This window comes from Equus caballus, chromosome 4 (assembly GCF_041296265.1).
Source record: "Equus caballus isolate H_3958 breed thoroughbred chromosome 4, TB-T2T, whole genome shotgun sequence".
Taxonomy (NCBI): domain Eukaryota; kingdom Metazoa; phylum Chordata; class Mammalia; order Perissodactyla; family Equidae; genus Equus; species Equus caballus.
Genome location: NC_091687.1, coordinates 61,518,540 through 61,538,777, shown reverse-complemented (window position 1 = coordinate 61,538,777; position 20,238 = coordinate 61,518,540). Strand labels below are relative to the sequence as shown.

Sequence of the window (20,238 nt, the reverse complement as noted above, 5' to 3'; positions counted from 1 at the left end):
GCCTCCAGCGGTTTTAAAGTGACATGTAATTAGCTGACTTATTTTGTGGTCCCTTCTTCATGACTGTGTGTTGGACAGTATCAAAAGACATCTGCCTGTGGCTGTTTATAGGAATCTCGAAGCTCAGTGTCTTGTGGTCTTCTATAAAAGGTAATTGAAGAACTTTTGTTTGCAGAATATGGAAGTGCTTTAAAATGCTTGTGGGAGAAAATCTTGAAAGGATGGTAGACCCATTTATAGGAGAGGTGGCAAACTGTGACCTGTCTGGACTTTAGAAAAAAAATGTATGCATCTGCTTGAAGCAGCTTTTTATAAGTGGAATGCATGACTTACTTTATAAATAGTAAAACCTAAGCCTTGGAAGCAGTTTTGATTCTCCAGGGACCACAACTTATGTTAAAAGGGCGAATATGGTTCATGATAAGATCTGAATGGGTTATGGAATAATTAGACAGAAAACCCAACTCAAAATAAATGTTGACTGAGGTTCTAAGACTGAGCATCCCTCTGGCAGGTGGTGTGTCTACCATGTGGATGTATTTGAACCAACATCACAGAGTGGGAGAGGATCTTAGCTGTCATCTTCTCTACCTTCCCCAGCTTCCAGATGGGAACCTTTGACCATCTAGATGGTTGAACATGCCCAGGACCTCACAGGCAGCCTATCTCATGGGTGCCTGCCCAGATCCCCTGTAGCCTCTAACCACTGTACGTGTTCTCTGGAACTTCCCAGAGTAAATCCACTTCTATAAGACAGATTTTCTAATAGCTAAAGTTAGGTCTCATGTGTCCCTAACTCACCCTTTTCTTTCCCAGACTGATTCTGTGGATCTGGATCCTTCTGCAGTTGTTCACTTAATCAAAGAGGATGAACTTCCTAGAGAGAAGAGAACAGTGCTTTAGCCAAGCAAAGAGCAGTAGATGTGCTTCTGAACTAGACTCTCCAAAGACCCCATGAGCACTTTTCCAGACCAGCACCCCATCGCATCCTGCTTTTCCTCCCTTTCAGTTTCAAGACCTTTTGGCATCCTGGAGGTCTACCACCAGCTGGCATCCGTTAGCCAGTGGTCTTAAAAGGGATGCCTAGCAAAGGAATGCAATACGGCCGGTATAGTCTGGTCAGAGCTCGCTTTTCTGGGCAGTATACTTTTAGATCGTTAAGTAAGTTGAGAGATTCACCCACCTTCTTTGGGCTTTAATTTATTTCCTGAACATCTTTTACAAATTATTATTTTCAAGATGTAAACTACATAAAATAGTACCACCACTTTGGAAAACAACTTGGCATAGTAAAGTTCACCCAGCAATTCCATTTTTAGGTATCTTCTCTACAGAATCTCTTGCATGTGTGTACCAGGAGACATGTAAAAGAATGTTCATAGTAGCATTGTCTGCAATAACAACAAAAACAAACAAATGAACAAAACAACTGGAAATATCCCAAATGTCCCTTGACAGGAGAATGAATAAATGAATTGCTCATGCATTTTTTTATTGTGGTAAAATATACATAACATAAAAATTTACCATTTTAACTATTTTTAAGTGTACAGTTTTGTGGTATTAAGTTTATTCACATTGTTGCGCAACTGTTACCACCATCCATCTCCAAAACTTTTTCATCTTCTTCAGCTGAAACTCTGTGCCCATTAAACACTAACTCTCCAGTCCCTTCTCTACCCAGCCCCTGGCAACCGCTGTTCCACTTTCTGTCTCTGTGAATTTGCCTGTTCTGTGTACCTCATATAAGTGGAATCATACAATATTTGTCCTTTTGTGACTAGCTTATTTTACTTGTCTAACGTTTTCAAAGTTCATCCATGTTGTTGCATGCATCAGGATTTTCTTCCTTTTTAAAGCTGAATAATATTCCGTCGTTTATATATACATATCGCATTTTATTTACCCATTTGTTGATGAATGCTTGGATTGCTTTGGCCTTCGGCTCTTGTGAATAATGCTGCTATGAACGTGAGTGTAAAAATATTTGGTTAAGTCTCTGCTTTCACTTCTTTTGAGTATGTACCCAGAAGTGGAATTGCTGATCATATGGTAACTCTGTTTTGAGGAATCATTCTATGTACTGTTTTTCACAGTGGCTGCATCTGTTCATTCATTCATTCATTCTTTTTTTTTTACTGCCTGTAATATTCTGTAGTATAACTATAATGTAATTTATCAGATATTGCCAAACTTTTTTCTAAAGTGATTTGTTGATATATTTACCTACCAGTAGTGTATGAAGAGTTCCTAGTAATCTACATCTTTACCAACACTGAGTTTTATTGGGTTTCTTCATTTTTGCCAATTTAGTGGTTTTTCGGTGATTATCTTACCATAGTCTTAATTTTTATTTCCCTGATTACCATTGCAATTACTCATAATTTTATATGTTTGAAAGCTTTGTTTTTCACATAGACATCTTTAATCCATTAAGAATTAATTTTTGTGTATGATGTATGATAGGGGTCTAATTTCATTCCTTTCTACGTGGATAACCAAGTATATGGGTTCCATCTTTTTCCCATTGCCATTCATCTCATTTGTAAAGTTTCCATGTATGTTTGGTCTGCCTATGAGCTCTCTATCCATTCACTTGGTTAATTTGTCCACCTACGTTAATGGCATCTGTTTTCTTTACCATGAGGTGATAATGATGTATTGAGACTGATGCTGGGTTAATTGGGCATTTATTGTCCAGTATTGTAATTGCACCTGGTTATGGACTAGGTGGGGTTAGAGTTGGCCTGCTGGCTGACTAAAGTATGGTCCGTGCAGTCATGGGGCTCTCAGACACGTATTTCAATCCTGATGATGCAAGGTGAGAAGTGTGGTAATAGAGGAATGGCTGAAGTGCTAATAGGAAGAAATGATGAAGGAAACAACTAATTCCAGTATGAAGGCATCCAGGAGGGTAACAGTCAGGGAGGTTGACCATTTCAAATAGGAAGTATATGATATCATGGTTGAGAGCCGAGTTCTAGAGGTAGACAAACTCATATTTGAATGTGTGACCCTGACAAATTCTTGAGACCTCACTGAGGCTCAGCTTCCTTATCTATTCAACAAGGGTAATAATAATACCTCCCTCAGAAGGTTGTTGGGAAGATAAAAACAGACCGTGTATCAGGAGCACTTAGCTAAGTGCCTGACACATTGGAAGTACTCAATAAATGTAAACCTATTAATTAATTCATTCAATAATATTAACTGAGCACCCACTGTCTGCCAGACATGGCAAAAGGCTATAAATGCAAGTATGAGCAAAACAAATGGTCTCTACCCTCACGTAGCTTTCAGTCAAGTGGGATAGATAGATGCTCATAAAATCATCACACAAATATATCATTAGAGACTTTGACGAGTACTATAACGGGAAATTATGGCCAACTAGGACAGAACAGAAGAGGGAAACCTGACTTATGATTATTATTTGTATTATCACGACTTCTGAGCTGGGACTTGAAGGATGAGTGGTTTATGGGCGTGGCAGGCAGGCAAGGTCATTCTGGGCACACAGAACTTCAAAAGAGAGGGCATGGAGATGTGGAAGTTTTACATCAGGTCAAGGGCAAGGGCCTGGGCACCCCTCACTTCCTGCCCACCTTTCCCAGAGGACAGGCAGGAGAAGGAGGTTGAGTGATTACCTCTGGCCCCTAAACATATATTGTGGCTCAATGAACTCCGATCTTTGGTCACTGTGAAAAGTTATTCTCAGTGCCACTGACCAGCTCCTTGGCAATAACAGACTGAAAATGAATAGTGAAAATGGCTCAGGGGAGTTGGATAACAATGAAGTCTTTTTGACGTTAATGCTGGTCAAAAAAGTATCTAGCACCGGCTTCAGTTGGGCATTCCAAAGCTCAAAGATAAAAAGAAGTGCTCAGAGAAAATAAAGTTAAAGCTTTTTCCGAGACATCTGTGAGGCATTTTTACAAGCTGATGGTGAGTACTGTTTTCCATTTAGAGTAGATGTGGCAAAGAGTTATATTTGCAAGAAGGGAAAAATAGATGATTGTGAGGGGTTTTTCTGGAACAAGTACAATTCAGTAGCTCTCAAATTGTAGTGTATATCAGAATTCCCCCTGGAAGCCTGTTAAAAATTTAGACTCCCTGGCCATCCCCAAGACTCAGTAGGTGTTCCCTGGGCCTAGGGCTCTGTATTTTTAACTAGCTGCTGGAGGACACCCTTTGAAAAACCTTGCAGACTTAGTATCTTTAACTCTTTCCTTTCTTTTATCTTTGTTTGCAAATTCTTTTAGAAGAGTTTCTGAACAGGCTTTCTTTTGCATTCCCCCTTCCCTGACCTCACTGTCAGCTGGGGGTCCCAAGCACAATTGCCTGGGCAGGTCTCATGAATGCGCGAAACTGGGAGGGTAGGAGAATAGGAATTAAGCTGGTTGGGCGGGCAGCCTATCTGTCTAGTCACTTGGCTTTTCTAAACATTGTGCAAGCCAAGAACACATCCCTGAGAGCTTTTTGCATCTCAGTGCTGCCTGTTGGCCACCCAACCACCCATTCAAACAATTGTGTAGAAGATAATGGTGCAGGTTCTGGCCTCAGCTGACTTCAGCTGGAGTCCTAGCTCCACCACTTCCTAACAGGTAATCTGACGAGTTCCTGAACCCCTTCAAGCCCTTCTCTTCTCATTTCTAAGACTGGGCTTGGCTCATCTGGCTTTTGCAAGGATGTAAAAAGGTAATACATGAATATGTCAGGTACAGGGGCTAGCCATTTGGGGACTTAAGTGAGTGAGATTAAGTAGAGTGAACAGGTAAAATTGAAGGGATATTTCTGTGCATTGTCACAGACTGTGGAGAGCAACAGGCAGACATCCATCTCATTGTCCAGCACACAGCCCCTCTCATTCTGCCCTATGTACTTTTTTTGTCTAATTGAGGTATAATTAACATATGACATGATATTAGTTTCAGGTGTATAACCTAATGATTCAATATTTGTATATATTGCAAAATGATCACCACAATAAATCTAGTTAACATCCGTCACCATACATAGTTACAGAATGTTTTTTCTTGTTATGAGAACTTTTAAGATCTACTCTCTTAACAACTTTCAGATATGCAATACAGTATTATTAACTATAGTGGCCATGCTGTACATTACATCCCCATGATCTATTTATTTTATAACTGGAAGTTTGTACCTTTTGAGCACCTTCACCCATTTGCCCCCCGACCCAACCCTACCCCCACCTCTGGCAACTACCAATCTATGAGCTAGGTTTTTTTTAGCTTCCACATATAAGTGAGATCATATGGTATTTGTCTGTCTCTGTCTGACTTATTTCACTCAGCATAGTGCCCTCCAGGTCCATCCATGTTGTAGAAAGTGGTCAGATTTCCTTCTTTTTTATGGTTGAATAATATTCCTCTGTATATATACAGCACATCTTCTTTGTCCATTCATCCATCGATGGGCACTTACATTGCTTCCACTTCTTGGCTGTTGTGAATAATGCTGCAATGAACATGGGGGTGCAGATATCTTTTCAAATTACTGTTTTTGTTTTCTTTGGATAAGTACCCAGAAGTGGAATTGCTGGATCATATGGTAGTTCTATTTTTTAGTTTTTGAGGACCCGCCATACTGTGCTCTCTGTACTTTTGCAGTTATTTCTCTTCCTATAAACTTCCATTGTCTCCACACCCGTATACATTTAACCAAATTATTTTCAGAGCTCAACTGAAGTCCCACTTATGGGAAACCTTTCGCTGTGGCAATAACTTCAGCTCTCACTAATGTTTCTTTCTCTAGTTTACTATCGCGATTTTCATCCACATCTGTACCAGTTAGGTTCCGATTGCGTTCTGCCTTATGGGTGTGTTTTGTCATTTCATCTAAAACAAACTCTTGGAGGTCTGGGTAAATATTTTGCTTCCAATAACTGCAGGAAAAACCTATATATGTGAAAGGGCGATATAAGTTAGCATTGACCAACTTAAAGTAATTTTTTTTTGCTTCATAAAGAGCCAAGGCTCTGAATTTTCATATAATTCTCACATATGAATTCTCATATAATTCTCAAAGAATCATGCATTCTTTGTATCCAATTTATTCAGTCATGTATTCCTGTGCATTATAAATACAGAAATATGAGAAATTCATTAGCAACCTAGATCTACCTCTTTCTCCTCAGTACACACCACACACACACACACACACACACACACACACACACACACACGCACACACACAAAGGAGGGGAATTGAGGGCCAAGATTATAATACAATATTGGTACTGGGCCGTTAATCTCAGCAGTTCTCACCCCTGGCTGGTTTCCTCTCTCCTCTCATGTGCAAACGTGCTGATCAGGGAGGTGTAACCCTCACTTGCAACCCTTTCCTGGTTGGTGGTGGATGGATCTGGAGGCTGCTTGAGGCTGTCCTTGTCACTGCCCCCCTGTGGCTCCACTCTGAGAGGGAGGCTTCTCGCCCTGTTCTTTAAACATTTTGCTTAGAGACTCTTCTCTTCCCACCCCAAACAGAGGAACACTCTCTCTGAGCAACAGCGTTCTCAGCCAGCAGTGGACAGTCTGCACTGAATGTGCTCACAGCTTCCCAGGAGCTGGGCTGGGCTCAGGGTTGTGGTGGGACACACCCCTGTGCACTTGTCTTTACCTTCCTCTTTTGTCTTGAAATAAAACACACAGCTTTCAAATTTCCTGTACGTTAGTTTTTTCTCTTCTGGGGACACTCTTTCCAAAGGGCGGCTTTCAGGGCGCTTAACCTTGGGATTTGGGGGCTAGATTTTTGTTCTCCAACTCCCTTCCCTTTTCCACCTGGGAAGTGCACAGTATTTCAGGCACTGCGACCTCTAGAGGCTGGTTATGGCATCCCAGTTAAATCCAGTGAAATTTCTCATTACATTTTTTTTTTTTTTAAGGAAGATTAGCCCTGAGCTAACATCTGCTACCAATCCTCCTCTTTTTTGCTGAGGAGGATTGGCCCTGAGCTAATGTCTGTGCCCATCTTCCTCTACTTTATATGTGGGACGCCTGCCACAGCATGGCTTACCAAGCAGTGCCATGTCCGCACCTGGGATCTGAAGCGGCGAACCCTGGGCTGCCGAAGTGGAACGTGTGCACTTAACTGCTGCGCCACCAGGCCAGTTCCTCATTACTTCTTGACCCCAAATAAAATACCCAATGTAGGCAGCCTGTGGTGAAGTGGGTCAGGGAAAGGGGTGAACCTTGTTTGAAAGTTACTGTTTCTCTCAGAAGAAAATTCTTGGCTTTAACTCCAACAACCAGTTTCTCTAGTACACCTTCAGGTGAAGTTGGACTGCCCTGTCATGCAACTTTCTGAGACCCAAACCACCTAATTTTCACAGTCTGGATTCCTTGTTTGTATTGAGAGAATCTCTCCATAAGTTTGTCAAACCCTGAAGCTGGCTTGATTTCTAGGCTGGCTTGATTTTATCCTTTAGAAAATATCTTACTCAATGGGGAAAAAAAAAGCCATGACAATCTTTCACCCTCCGTGGATATGTCCTCATAAACTCATCCAGTGGCAGCACAACTTTTTGTTGTGGTCCTCTGGTGGATGAGTGAAAAGAACCTGAGGCTTTGCAAAGTTGTCAGGAGGAGGAAGTTGAGGAGGACCGGAGATCTCCAGACCTGGCCTTTGCTGGAGAACAGGGGCATTTCCCAGGACCATTTCTCTGCAAAACGTGGCTCACAGCACTGCACTTCAGAGCCAGAGCCAAAGACCACGTGAAGTCGCCTGTCCCGAGGAGAGAAAATGACCTGGTGTTTTTTAGCTATGAGGTTGCTACTACTCACCTTGAGGGAGAAATTCACATTAGTTTAACCAACCCTATGTGCTTCCAATTCAATTAAAAAAACCTGATGTTGTCAAATAGAAACATAGGCCTTTACTCATTTCTCAAGTAGAATGAAATGAAATTGATTGTCTATAAAATATTTATCAGATCTAGGCTAGTGTTTGAATTAGAATATCTCCTGCAGGCCTTAAAATGTCCTCTCTCTGCTTATTTCATTATTGATTAGGCAGACAAAATTTTTACTTAATGTGGTGACCATAATGTGTTTACGGGGATTAATTTACTCACTCTTGAGGATTAATTTAATTCTTTTATGTTAGTCGTTTTTTCCTGGGACTTTTTTTTCCCCAAAGGGTCACATCCAAATTTATTAAGACTGTTATATGGTTCACAATAATTTGGGTGTAAGTGAATAATTTATGCCTGTGTTTGCCAAGCCTGGCTGCCCATCAGAATTATGTGGGGAGTGTCTAAAAAGTACAGATTCCAGGGTGTCACCACAGACTCAGTGAAGCAGAATCGCTGAAGGTACGGCCTGGGAATTCTTCCGTTTACAGATGCTCCTCAGTGATGCAGGTGCAGCAGCCAGGCCCCTCTTAGTGGACTCGGGTTTCGGGAACTGATCAACATAGTTTAGTCCTGCGTAATTTTAAGGTTAACATGTTATTGTCATTAAGTGTAGAGAATTTTCTGTTGCTAACACCACATGTCCTTATTTCTTTGCATCCTTCTGTCCATGAGAATTACCCAAGCACCCCTTCTTACATGAGAAGTGAATTTCAGAGGAGGAGGACAAGCCATACGAGGTGAAGGTGGTTCTGAGTGCAGCCGTGTTGTCACTGTGGATGGAGGAGCTAGCTAGAGCAAGCAGACCAGCCACCTGATGAGCTCTCTCTCTCTCCTGCCGGTCTGGTCTAGACTAAGCTCTTTGGGTCAGCATCGCTCCATTTGACTGGGTCCCTGAAGGCCCTCAGGAAAGATAGATTGGGTTACGTGCCAGCAGAATTCACCATGTTCAGTGATGTGAATTGGTACCTAGACACAGGGCTTGAAAAATACTGATCTGTAAAGTTACTTGATGAGTAGAGACACAGTTATACACCATTTCAAAGCTCTCAAGACTAAAACACTCAATTATATCTCAATTAAAACACGACAAGCACAATCACAGTAATGACAACAAAAACACTAAAAAAACTAAAGTTTTTAGCTTATGTCAATGAATAGGCTGTCTCCCCCTCATGTCAATGAATAGACATTACTGAACAAAGGCCATCCATCTATTTGAACTAAAACTTAGTCTCTGGGTTTGATCAACGATTTCATGCAAATAAACATATCTATTAGAAAAGCCTTATATGTGGTACAAAAAGTAAATCACATTGAAAGGCGTGCGTTTGAGGGGCACATGGCAAATTCCAACTGTACAAAAGGCCTAAGATGAAAAATAAAGCTCCTTCTCATCCTTTCTAGGTTTTGTTTGTTAGAGACACTCACTGAGATCAATTTCTTGGCTATGCTTTGAAAAATATTATATGCTTATATCATATACCACCTCTTACATGTATAGGCAGCCTCTTAAACAAGTTGTTTCCAGCCTTTTTACTATTATAAAAAATGCTCTGGTGAACATATCCACGCACATATATACATACCTGTCCTATGAGCCTCTGAACCCATGGGGTAGTGTGTTTGAAAGATACATTTCTGGAAGTGGAATTAATGGGCTCAACGGATATATGAACACTTAGTTTTGACAGACAGTCCAAAATGTCCCCGCAAGGGTTGCGCCACTTTACCAGTCACGAAGAGTTTGAGAGTCATCTTACTGAATGCTCTTGTTTCTAATAGTTTTTCTGTTGATTTGCTGTTTGTGTGTTTTTCCAGTTATATGATACATCATCACAGATAGGGATATCTCACCTCCTTATTTCCAATTTTAATACCTGTCTTTCTTTTGCATTGGCTAATAATTCTAGAGCAATGCTAAGCAATAGCAGTAAGAGTGGGCATCTTTGTCTTTTTCCTGACTCTAATGGGAAAGTTTCCATTATTTCCTTATTAAATAGGAAAATTAAAAAAACTTTTTCTCTTTACTGAGAATTTTAAAAAATCAGAAATGAAATGTTAAGTTTTATCAAATACCTTTCTGGGATCTATATTAAATTAAGACTGCTCAGGGGGCTGTCCCAGTGGCACAGCCATTAAGTGTGCATGTTCCACTTCAGCAGCCCGGGGTTCGCCGGTTTGGATCCCGTGTGTGGACGTGGCACGGCTTGGCGGGCCATGCTGTGGTAGGCATCCTACATATAAAGTGGAGGAAGATGGGCATGGATGTTAGCTCAGGGCCAGTCTTCGTCAGCAAAAAAAGAGGAGGATTGGCAGCAGATGTTAGCTCAGGGCTAATCTTCCTCAAAAAAAAAAAAAAAAGACTGCTCAGGAAATCTAAGACTTCTGGTTGTCCTGAATCTATCAAAAAATGTTATGGTTACAACAGTATTTGTAATACAAAACAAAAACCAAAACCTGGAAACCGTGAAAATGTTTCTCAATAGGGAAATGGCTAAATAAGTTATAACACTTTCATATAGTGGAAAACTATTCAGCTCTTTAAAAAATAATGAAGTAGATTATATTTGCCAAGATGAATCAATCAGAGAGCTGAGGTCAAGCGAAAATAGCAAGTGCAATATAGTGTGTGTCCTCATTTGTTTAAACAATGAAAAGGGACATGCACATATAAATATATACGTATATACAAAGAAAAATTCTGGAAGGACATGGAAAAAACTATTTGAAATGCTTGCTTCTTGATGAAGGATAGATGTCTGGGGATCTGAGATATTCTGCTCTGTGTTTGGATTTTTTTTTAAACCATATGCATGTCTTCCTTTTTCAGTGAAAAAAGAATAAAAAAAGTTATGATTCAAGTTATTTTAAAAGAAATTTTTTTTCATGTTAAAGGTTTAAGTCCTAGTAACTAAAGGTGAAAGATAAGCCATATTAAATGTAACTAACAATGGGTCAAATTTGTCATGTAGACATTTTCGTTGGTTGGTTGGTTTTTGCACCTGGGGTGTGTACCTCACTCCTCTCACCCTAGTCCCGGTTCTATGAGGGAGCTGCAGCTTCTGGAATTTTCCACAAGCTCCAAAGCCCTCTGCAGTGGGAGCTTATTCCAGCTGAGTTGGCCTCACTCTTGCATCAGGGGGAGTCATGTAGAGCTTTTATAGTAAATATTCTCCAAATAGAGTTCCCAAATCTATTATTAATAGCAAATGCAAGCCTCTCTGACCTTGTGCTAATAGGGATTTCTTTCAACCTGGATGAACAATAGGGAAAGGATTTACTAAATTAGGCCAACAATATGACATATCTTTTTTTTTTTTTAAAGATTTTATTTTTTCCCTTTTTCTCCCCAAAGCCCCCCAGTACATAGTTGTATATTCTTCGTTGTGGGTCCTTCTAGTTGTGGCACGCAGGACGCTGCCTCAGCGTGGTTTGATGAGCAGTGCCATGTCTGCGCCCAGGATTCGAACCAACGAAACACTGGGCCGCCTGCAGCGGAGTGCATGAACTTAACCACTCGGCCACGGGGTCAGCCCCATGACATATCTTTTTGTTAAAAATTATGATTACGAAACTTGAACTGGGGAAATGCCTGCCATGATGATAAATGAAAAGAGCCGACAAATGGATTACATATACACTATAATTTTTTTTTTTTGAGGAAGATTAGCCCTAACATCTGCTGCCAATCCTCCTCTTTTTTTGCTGAGGAAGACTGGCCCTGAGCTAACATCCATGCCCATCTTCCTCTACTTTATATATGGGATACCTGCCACAGCATGGCTTGCCAAGCGGTGCTAGGTCCACCCTTGGGATCTAAACTGGTGAACCCCAGGCCACCAAAGTGGAACATGTGAACTTAACTGCTGCACCACTAGGCTGGCACCTACACTATGATTTTAACTTTGCAAAAATAAAAGGGAGGATAAATTGATACGGAAGCTTTGGTGGAGTGATTTGGTGAAGTGGTAGATTTTCCCCAAATATCTTCATAACATTTGGCATTACATCAGTGTATTTTATTAAAAAATAAAAAAAGAGATGGTGAAATAAATTGTTTTTGAGATCCTGATATGAAAAGAGGAAATATACTTTCTTGTCTCCTTTTAATGTCCTATGTGGAGAAGGAACGTGCCCTGGCTCAAGGTCACAGAGGTAAGAAATTCGAGACAGCACCACCATTCAGGGAGGACTTCTTATTGGCACTTTGAAGTGAACGAATTGAGCTTCTGCCGTGGCAAGGCTGGGCACAACTCTGAGTGTGACACTCCATTACGAGGGATTCCACTTTGGCGCCCCAATGAATGGCTGCCACCATGCTTATAGTTTCTATCCGTGTGACTGGTCCTGCTGCGCATTCATCGTTTCAAGTGATCTGTCTCACTGCGCCTTGACCTAACCGAGCAAAAAGGGGCTTGTTCTGCTCGCCACAATCTGGTGCCAATCAAATGCAAACAAGACGGTGGTTGAGAAAGGAAAATTTATATGATTAGCTAGCATAATCAAAAGATGGCAGACTAGTGTCCTGAAGAACCATCTTAAAATCATACAGAATCTTGAGGCGGTTATATTGGGGAAAGAGGCAGGGAAGGAGGGGGGTTAGGGGCGTCGACCATCCGGTGTGACAAACTTCAAGGCCCACATTGTCTCTTTCTTCTGTCGTTCGTGATGGGTAGCAACGCAGAATTTTTCTCTCTGGAGGTCCTCGTGTTCCTGGGGAGCTCAGAGAACAAAGTTGTCTTATCACAGCTGGGAGATAGCCGTAAGCAAGAGTCGTAGAACTAGCAGATCAAGCATTTTGTAAAAGCGAGAGGTGCTTAATCACCCAGTTACATGCAGGCTAGAATATATTCACAGAGACTGGTGAGTCAGGGTCATAGTTACAATATTGCTTCCTTTCCCTAAGATGGCTTGCCTCGTGTTAACTTAAGATCCAGCGGTTACATTGATGCAAGGCCCTACTGTTCTCTTGGTTGATAAAATTATTTGCTATAGGAGATGATTGTTTAGCAACTTAGGAGAAGCTTTAGAAAATTCTCGCTGAATGTCCAGAGAGCTTTGACCCTTGGAAATCTGATTGGTCACCACTGTCAGCGACAATATTTGCCTCCTTTCATCCCCCTGCACATTTTCTTTCTCAGCTAATATGGTAAACAGCACTGATCTCTACTCATGAATGACTGGGCATATCAGGCAAGACCCAACCTTCCTGAAAGTCTTTCTTCCTATTCTAAAAGAAGAAAGAATTCCCAGGGTTCATAGATTTCTGCCTCTTTCCTGGGTACGACTTTATCTACACAGGTAGATAAAGCACTAGTGTCCTTTTGGTTAGTGATAAATTGCTTTGCTGCTGTGAGAGGCTGCCCTCAACTATAGTAAATTCTCCTCCCCTTTCTACCCTATGTCCCTTGGTCTGGATCATGGGGAAAGGGGGACTTCATAAAATGATGCTTGAGACCATCCTACTTTGGCCACGTCAGGGAATGAACAGAATGGGGAGGGAAGTCTCCACCACTGAGGTTTGATGAATTTATAGCTGGGAGATTACTTATATTGTAGGAAAAGTGAAAACTTGAAATCTGAACTGGGAAAAGAGCAGAGCTTTGCAAGAATGTGATATTCAGGGACATGTTTTTGCAACCACCTCTTAGTCGCATAATCAACCTTCGGCAGAAAGCAGAGAAGAACAATAGAAAGGAATCAATGGAAAAATCCCAGGGGATGATGGGCAAGGGAAAATCTCAATAAAAGCAACAAAGAGTGCCTGTACGGGGTTTTACAAACCTGAGTTTTCCTTTTTGTCTTGGGAGAAAGGGATTATAAAATAAAACTGTTAGAGACAAATTGTATCATGAGTGAGGAGGATAGGAGGGAAGCAGGGAGAGAGAGAAAGAAGGGTTTTTATTTTTTAAGTTCTGGAAAAATCTTTAAACAAAAACTCAAAAGTATTAAATAAGAGATAGATGTTGGAACCACTCGAGTGCACCATGAACTATATTCCTGAAATCAAATTAAAAATGTCCAGAAACAGAAGGATCCACCAGGTGCCCAGAGATTAATTCTGATTTGGGGGGGTGTGGGCATCAGGTTTCTCGTTTGTCTGTTTCAGGCCACTGCTAAGGCCTGTACAATTCTGGTGCAGGACATTCTCTAGCTAGTTGCTGTGACAGCTTGTGAAGTGCCACCACCAAGCTCTGCAGGGACTTCAACCAGAGCCTCCCAGAAGTTCCCCTCTGATTTGGGTGGGGGGTTGTGAGGCTGGCCGGCTGCGGCACCTAGGCATCGCATCCTCAGTGTCGTGTCTCTTCCACCTTCCCTTCCACAGTGCCTGGCTTCCTTCCATGGCAGCTCCGAGGGGATACATATGATGTTTTACAAAAGTCTTCACACTTCAGGAGTGGTCTTCAAGGTCCATATGGGACTATTTAATCACTGAACAAAGGCAAGTTTCCACTTAACCCCTGGGCGTTTTTCATTTGTCTATTTCAATCATGATACTTTGGAGCAGTGACCAGATTCAGATCAGTTTTGGTTCTTACATTGGACATTGTTTTGGTCTGACCAGCCTCCCTCTCCCTGCCCTTTGCCAACAGCTGCCAGACTCTCCTTCGGGGGAACGACCCTATTCCGTGGCACACAGTCTTGATGAAACTGTCAATCAGGGAGGGGGCGAGATCTGAGACCCAAGCTTAGCCAATCAGATTCTTCTGGGGATCTGAATCACGAGTGGAATTAACATCAGGTCAGAGAAAAAATGCACGTCCAGTGAGGCACCGCTAATTCCTGCTTCTTGGAGTAGCATACTGAGAAGGTGTAGCCTTTGGAGTATGGGCTGTGGGGCCAGATTGTTTGGGTTAGAAACACACTTTCTATATAAGACCTGAAGCAAGCTAGTTAACCTCATGCCTCGGTTTCCTCAGATTGTGAAAGGGGATAATAGTACTTCTCTCATAGGGTTGTTGTTCACATCGCATAAATCAGTGCATGGGTCTCAGCAGGAACACTTGTGAGGACACAGGAACCACTCTGAGTATTTGAAGCAGAAAAGGAATTTGATGCATGGATTAGGAACATAAAAATCAGTGAAAGGCTGGAGAAGCAGGCTCCAGGCTGCAGGACTGGCTTCTGGAACACACTTCCAAACTGGCCTGCCAGGGGCGCTGTCTCTTCTGCCACCATCAGGAAAGTGGACCAGTAGTGGACCATCACAGGGACTTCAAGAACACAGTGCCACAGCTGTGACCCAGGGAGCAGGAAGGCACTTGGCTGCTCCTGTGACCACCTCTCGTCACTCAAGAAGCTGAGGACTGGACAGTGGACGGTACTCTATCCAAGAGCATCAAGATCACCAAGGTTCAATTTTTAAGGTTGAAACGTTGGCTGCTAGTAAAAGTGCTAATATTCATAAGCAAGCGATGCAACTTGTAACTGAAGGATCTAAATCTGAGGACCCTGTCAGCTCTATAATTTCATAATTCCCAAGTCACATGCAAAAATCAGTTTAATTAACTTGTAATTATGCTTCTTATCTTCTTCATTGGCAAAGAGGGAGAGGATAGTCATTCATGGGCCCTCCAGCAGCACAGAAGCATTTATTACTTGCATCTTCCTAACTTCCTTGAAATGTAGTTTTAATACCATAATTCACTTTTGTAATAGTGGCCTGGTGACTTGGGCAGTGCAATCACATATGCTGTTGAGACTTCGACGGAGCCAAAGGAGAGGCATCTGGACTGCAGCAACATGAGTCTGACCGGGAGGAGAGAAGGAGGATGAGGAAGCTAATCCTGATAGAGATCCCACAGTCAGGTGTCCGCTGTGGGAGAGAGTAGGGGAACTCACCTGCCCTGCAGAAGGGGGTGTGTGGGTGTGGGTGGGGTGAGCTGAGCAATGTGTTGGGCTCACAGACTGAAAAATGAGCTGTGACTCAGGCTTCCATTCATACCAAAGATCTGACCTAATAGCAGAACCCATCACCAGAATCTAGGCACTGGGAATGTTCAGGAGCTCAGTGAGCAGAGAGTTCAGGGGTCCGCACACAGCAGGACCTCCCTAGTGAGGAGGGGGTGCTAGAGTGTGAGGAGAGGGACATGTGAGGAGCAGGAGGACTTGCAGAGCTAAGCTGGGTCTCAGAGCCCCTTCTTCCTGTAAGTCACCACTGGGATTGAGGCTGGATACCAGTTACCCTGAGCAGAAACCACTAAACCAGCATTTCTTTCACTGGAATAGACTCCAGGCCTTTTTCGTTTGTTTAATCAGAAGGAAATTCTATGTTAACTAGACTTTTTGCGGTGATCATTTCGCAATGTATACAAATATTGAATCATTATGTTGTATACCTGAAACCAATATAATGTTACATGTCAATTATACCTCAATAATAAAAAAATAAAATTCTCACAAGCTGAATATTGGATTAATGGTTTTTATTGTCGCTACTTAAGTATGTAACAATACAAAGCTCTGTAAACTTTTACACATAGTATTTACATAATTCCATATTTCCACTTACATGTATGGAATATATATATTCCATGCTATGCCAGTCCTGTTATATATCTATAATGATATAATTATAAAGTGGTACAGTGTTGTGGTGAAGAACACAGATTCTGGAGCCACATCTACTTGGGTTCAAATCCTAGAGCCACCACTTAGCTGGTGTGTAACCTCAGGCGAGCTAACCTCTGTGCCTCAGTTTACTTACTGGTAAAATGCAGGTAACAGTACCTATCTTGCAGGGCTGTTGTGAGGATTAAATGAGCTAATCCATGTAAAGAGCTGGCATCTAGTCAGCTTTCAATAAGCACTAGCTATTATCATAGAAACAAGGCCAATGGATGAATGAAGCACAAACACATCAGCAAAACCAATATTGTTCAAGTAAGCCACATCATTTAATATGACAGATGATGCTGTTGTTCTGAAACTGATTGGTCACGTTGGGTCTGACGGTAGGAAGATGTGGTCTCAGGTTCGGTTCTATATTTACTTTGGCCTTTGGGTTCAATGCTAACGCCGAGAATGCCTGTTAGCCTGGCCTTATTTGCTAGTTCAGACTAATCAGACCTCATAGTTAATTAAAACTCTGCCCTTGAGCATTCCTGAAATGCCGATTTTAATGAAACGCCACTTGATAACTCTGTGGAACTGTCTTATTTATTCAAAAGTAAGGTGAGCATCGCCACATCCTGGAAATCTGCATTAAGTGAGTGTCTAATTGCATTATTGCTAGAAGGAGAAAGAAAAGTGCCTCACTGTTCATTTACTGCTACATTCACGCTAAATGAGGTTTTACAAGTTGGCAGGTACAAAATAGGGTCTATGAACAGAATGAGAATGGGGTTCTGATTACTACAAAGTTTCTTTGAGTTTGGATACCAAAACATTTGGCATTCTAACGACTTAGATTATTCAAATTGTTTTGGACCCTTCATTGTTCATCATAACGTGGTATCATTTGGCCTTCACTTGGTGAGAATATATTTACCAATATAAATATAAACTCTAAGTTATATGGCAGAATATAAATTTTTTTAAAAATGATTATCATCGAAATGAAAACAGAAAATTGAAAACAACCACCACCACCCATACTCTTGGAGAACTGAAGACCCCTGGACTCTCTCACTTCGGTTTCTCAGTGCCAGGTATACAGTTGGTGCTCAATAAATATTTGTGTCTGAATGAGGAAAAGAAACTAGTAAGGGAAATGCAGCAATAGCCATTCCTGTGGTCTGCGGTGGGGAGGTAGTGAGGGCAGGTGAGATGCTGGGACACAGAGATTTGCAGACCCACAGAGCTCACCTCTGGCACTCTGGCTCTGGCACTTTCAAGAAGCAATTAGGAGCTGGGCTGGTTGGGTCCAAGATGTCAGGTCTGGAAAGAATGACCTACTTATCAGCCACAGTGGGCAGAGGGTGGGGCTGCGAGCCTGCCGTCGGATTGCAGCAGAAACTGGGACTGCCGGGCCCTGCAGCTGGGCCCGTGTGCAAAACAGAGTCTGGGAAAACCGGTCCAGGGTGCAGCCCGGGAGCAAGATAACCTCCACCCATGGACCACAGCTCACTGAACAGTGCGACAAATCACACCAGGTATATTTACACCAATACCTCTCCCATTGCCTCCATTTTGTTCAACTGGAGGAAAATTCATTTTAACCTGAAGTTCAGGATGAATAATCTAGTAGGCAACAGTTCCCTGAGTGGAACAAGACGGCTCGCATTTGCAGGGTGTAGCCCACAGTGCTGTATAGATTCTGGAGCCCAACCCCGGGGCGCTCAGCATTCCTTTTGGTTCTTTTGGAGCCTGGTATCTGCATTTTAAACAAGCTCCCCGCGTGATTCTGACGCCAGAGGGCTTCTGCCCTGACTTACACATGGATCCAAGTTTTCCTTGAAGGCAAGCAGACCTGGTTTAGCTAACTAAGGGGTTGAGTTACTTTATTAAACAGCCAGATATTCTTTATTGATTTGCTACCACATGCAGGCCTCTATGGCTGGGTCTCTGCTAGAGAGGTAATGGTTCAACGTGTCTCCAGTCGTCCCCTCACTGGGCGCCCCACAGTCAGTGACTGCTCTCCTTTTCCTGTAAGTAAGCCTCCCGCTGGTGCCCCAGTTTTACTCCCTGGGACCTGTGTGGTTCCCCTGTGCCAGCATCCCTGCTGGTATTTGTCTCTTTGTTCCTCCGGGCTGGGACTTCCTGAAGCTGCAGGGGTCCCCTGGGTTTGGGGAACCTGCCTGCCCTGAGCCCCACTGTCTAAGGAGACTTGCCAGTCCCCTGGGGCTCCGTTCCCCTCCCCAGCCACAGCTGCTGGATAAGGGACCTAAAGATGACCATCCTGATCGGGCTGGAGGCGTGTGTTGCTGGAAGAGTTGAGTTGCTTCTTTTTTTGGGAACCGGGAGTTTGGAGTCTGGTAATGAGTGCTGAAAGACCACGAAGAACTTAGGCGCTAGTTTTGTAGATTAGTTGGATTAAATTTGAAGTTGTTTAATTTATACCTAGACTTGAGACACATGATAAAAAGACCAGACAGCAGAAAAGAGAATGGCCACTTCTCAGCCCAGCGGCTCCACCCTTCCTGAGACCTGGCTGCCCAGCTTGTCCCGGATTCTGAGCATGTGTGTGGTTTCCGTAAACCTTGTTTTGCCAGGGCAACAAGTCCTGCCTACAGCAGCCCAGCTGCCAGCCGTCCTGAACCTGTGCATCTCACTGTGTCTACACTCCACGTCCCTCCCCACTGGCCTGGACAACCCCTAACCCCTGTCAGCATACTCTCTATTACATTATTTCTTTTACTCGGATGGACTTCCCTCACCTGTGTGGGATGTGGCCCCATGGTCTCAGGCACCCTCATTTGGGGATGAGCCTGTCCCATGACCAGCCTTGCTCCTCACGTAGCCTAATGTTTAGGCTTCAGTGTAAAATGTTAAGTTTTTATTTCTGATCTGTTCTTACATTTTGGAAGAGAAATATCACTTCCTAATTTTTTTTTTTTATGTGAGGAAGATTGTTGCTGAGCTAACATCTGTGCCAATCCGCCTCTATTTTATGTAGGATGCCACCACAGCATGGTTGATGAGCGGTGCTAGGGCTGTGCCTGGGATCCGAACCTGTGAACCCAGGGCCACTGAAGCAGAGCACGAACTCAACCACTATGCCACTGGGCTGGCCCCACTTCCTAATTTTTTAAAGAACCAGTCCTGATGGTCTAGTGGTTAAGATTTGGTGCTCTCACTACCAAGGTCCAGGTTCATTTCCTGGTTAGGGAACCACACTACCCACCTGTCAGTTGTCATACTGTGGTGGCTTTGTGTTGCTGTGATGCTGGAAGCTATACCACCAGGATTTCAAATACTAGAGGGTCACCCATGGTGGACAGGTTTCAGTGGAGCTTCTAGACTAAGACAGACTGGGAAGAAGGAACTGGCCACTCACTTCCGAATAAATTGGGCATGAAAACCCTATGAATAGTAGCAGAGTGTTGTCTGATATAGTGATATAGTGATATAGTGATATAGTGCCAGAAGGTGAGAGGACGGCGCAAAAGCACGGAGCAGGGTTCCACTCTGTTGTGCACAGGGTCACTAGGAGTTGGAATTGATTGGATGGTACTAACAACAACAAATTCTTTAAAGACTGGGCCTTCTCCATTTCCATCTTTTTAACTAACATCAGAATTACCTGATGAAAGAAATGTGATTTAGAAGGAAATGACATTTTTCTTTCAGGATGCTGAAATTTTCACTTGAAGACCTGATTATATTTGGGGGGGAGGGTAGGTAGAAAACAAAAGTGTTCCCTAATTGTGATTCCTGATGGAAAAAGTGCTGACCTTCATGCTTTCTATATTCGTCTATTG

At 42.6% G+C, this 20,238-nt stretch overlaps 1 long non-coding RNA gene across 1 annotated transcript in view; it reads left to right on the top strand.

The window, feature by feature from the left end:
- Positions 1–16,285, top strand: part of LOC111773198 (uncharacterized) — a 34,476-nt gene extending 18,191 nt beyond the window's left edge. The window contains exon 6 of the long non-coding RNA XR_011438220.1: positions 14,202–16,285. This is a non-coding gene — a long non-coding RNA (uncharacterized lncRNA). The remainder of the gene's footprint in view (positions 1–14,201) is intronic.
- The last annotated feature ends 3,953 nt before the right edge of the window (positions 16,286–20,238 follow it).